Source organism: Caloenas nicobarica, chromosome 7, assembly GCF_036013445.1.
Source record: "Caloenas nicobarica isolate bCalNic1 chromosome 7, bCalNic1.hap1, whole genome shotgun sequence".
Classification (NCBI taxonomy): Eukaryota; Metazoa; Chordata; class Aves; order Columbiformes; family Columbidae; genus Caloenas; species Caloenas nicobarica.
Genome location: NC_088251.1, coordinates 28,567,859 through 28,570,868, shown reverse-complemented (window position 1 = coordinate 28,570,868; position 3,010 = coordinate 28,567,859).

Here is a 3,010-nt window from a genome sequence, read left to right as displayed (position 1 = left end):
GACAAATTGTAAAGTGTTTTTCAATCCAGCTCTGCACATCTCATTCTTTTCCCAGAGCTCCTGTGTGTTTTTTAGTCAGACAAGAGAACCTCAGGACTCTGAGCTAGCACGAGGGGCTGTCTGGGTGTGAGGCTGCACCCCTGGAGTTAAAGACATCCATAAAAAGATCGGTAGATGGGGAAACATGGGTGCAGGCTAACCATCCTCCCTGGTAATTCAGGATGTCCTTGGCTGTGGTTCGGTAGCATGGCTGAAACCCATGATGGGAGCCCAACACGGTTTGGCCGCCTCTTGTCTGCAATGTGGCACAGCACATGGCTCAGCCAGAGCCTACAACCTCATCCTTATGACCTCTGTTTACTGGACCTTTAGGATGCTAGGAGGTGCTTAAAGATTCACTAAATTCCTTTGTGACCCCAGAAAACCATATGGTGAGGCTAATTGAGGGCTAAACTCTGTTCTTCCACTTGGAAAGCAAGAGTGGGTGGCACAGCCGAGTGAGCTGGAATGCAGTGCGTGAATGTATTTAAAATAGCTTGAAACACAGTTAATTAGGACCAGCTTTTCAAACAGAAGTATCTGCAGTGAATTAAAAAAAAAAAGAAAAAGAGAAGATACCGAACTAGCTACAGTAGTTCAATATCCAGTTGTAGACTATGAATTACAGCAGTGTTTCAATCAGTTTCCTCCCAATTAGCCCAACCGAGCATGAGTGTAGATGAGTTGCAAGGTTTCCTTCCAAAGCACAACTGCTGGGGAGCTAAGGGGGATTGCCCTGGGCACGCCTGTCTGAGCCCGCCCCGACGGCCGGCAGGTGCTGGATGGGTGCCGTGCAAGTGTTTCCTTCCACACAGCCCTAAAAGTATGTTTGCAGTCATATACCGCAGCTCCCACTGTCACACAAAACCAGTCCTCTCAGACCAGCACCTACTCCGGTATCTCCTTTCCTACAAGAACTTACTGAGGGAAAAGATATTAAACATAAGCAGTCGGCCTTCTGTTGGCGTTGTCTCTCGCTGCTGGCCCCTTCTGTGCTTTGGGACTTCCTGAGCTGGGGTTGCGGCTTTGTGGTTAATAACTCTTACAGGATTTTTTTTTTTTTTTTAATGTAGTTTTGTAATTGTTTTTTCATCTCATTTATTCTTTTGTCAGCTAGACTGTCCTATGACTATGGATTTCAGTTCGCCGTGTGAAATTTTTGCTTTGATTGTGTTACCTCAGATAATTTTATCCTAAATTCTCTGCTTCTAGAAGGAAAGGATTGTAGAAGCAATGACTATTTCCTCCCTTCTTACTGTCATTTATTACATGATAGGCCACTATCACATCTGGCCTCAGTGATCTCTTTTCCAGGAGATGGAGGGCCAATGCACAAAGTCTCTTTTCACAGATAAACAATTTCTTTCCTTTCATCATTCCTGAATTTTTAGACTTCTGTTTTGTCCTTTTAGAGCGATAAGGATCATATAGTGGTGTTTTCTCTTTGGTTCCCTGTCCCTACTTCCAAATCCTCTATTTGCGCCTTTCCTGACTCTTACTAGCTAATTTAAAATCTGTTCTTGAGTATGCACCATTTGGGGTATCTTTCCAATTGTGCATTATTTGTGTTTATCAATGTCAAATTTCAGCTGCCAACTTATCAGCCCATCAGTGAGTGTCAGGGACTCTGTCAGTGGCTACTCCTGTTTGGTTTTGCTTTTGCGACTCTGAATCAATGAACTGGTGTTCACCTCCCCCCAGAAGACTAGTTCCATGAAGCGGGTTCAGTTCACAGAATCACAGAATGCAGTGCAATATGCAGACTGTTCATCCTTCCTAGCTGGGATTTAAGGTCTAGTTCGTATGTCTGAGAGGATCTGGGATGAGGGTTTTGATGTGGTGGGACTGGCTTTAAAAATAGTAACCTTGATGTACTGTTTAAATTGTCTTTCCACGAAGAATAATGAAACAGCTTTTTATTTCGAAGTATCAATGTTATATGAAATCCCTATTATTTTTCTTAAAGTGGGAATTATTTGGCCCTTCTGTTACAAGCACGGTGTTGCATTGTTGCTTGACCTTATTCACATAGAGCAGGAAGTTAAAGCGCTTGGCAATGAAAAATGAGGGAAAAGTAGTTTGATCATTTTTGTCGACGCCATATCATTTGTGTTCATTTACTTTTGGTTTAAATATAAAAAAGTTATTTCTTTGAGGAATCACAGAAAATGTGGTAAAAGGGAGATAGGACTTTATAGTTGGTCTACTCACTGTTTTTTCTGGTCTCAGTGGACTGCTAAATCTGAGGTGTCGGCATCTGGGGAGCCCCCGGTTCTGCTGGCGGAAGAGGTATTTCAGTTCCGAGCTTGGCTTTGTGGCACGTGTTTGCTATGGGAACAGTGCCATTGGCAAGCTTTATATTGAAGAGCGGTATGTTTTATTTTTCAAACAATAATTTACCAACTAGCTCTGGATATGCTCTTTTCCTTTCTATGGGGCTGAGCTGGGAGGACATCTTTCATCATTTGATGAAATAGTCACCTTTTTCAAGGCTTCAGCATTGCACCATTCCTTGGCCAACCTTTCCCCCTCAGTGCATACCCATGCACACACAAATGTACGCATCCTTTCTCTCACACAGACTGAATGAGAAGAGCACTTAAATCTTCCCAGAAATCAGGCTTGTTATGAGACATAAAGGATGTCACTGTGGTAAAGATCTCCAGGTGTCAAATATGCACCATGTTTGTAGGGGGGATCAGGCATAGATGAAGTGTCTGCTGGTGTGTCTATCAAAAATTTTCTGTTTGTTTTAAATTAAGGGTATCTCCATGTTAGAGGCAGGATACCTCAAGTCCAAAGTTAATTTCACGACATCCTTATTTTAACTTCCGATCACAAGAGTATTGGCAGTCTCAATAGAAAAATTGCTTCCATTGAATTTTGGGGATGTAAGAAGAGCATTGCTAATAAGCAACAAGCATTTAGTCAGCCTAGTCCTTGTCATCTTCTAGTGTCCACAAAGAATGAA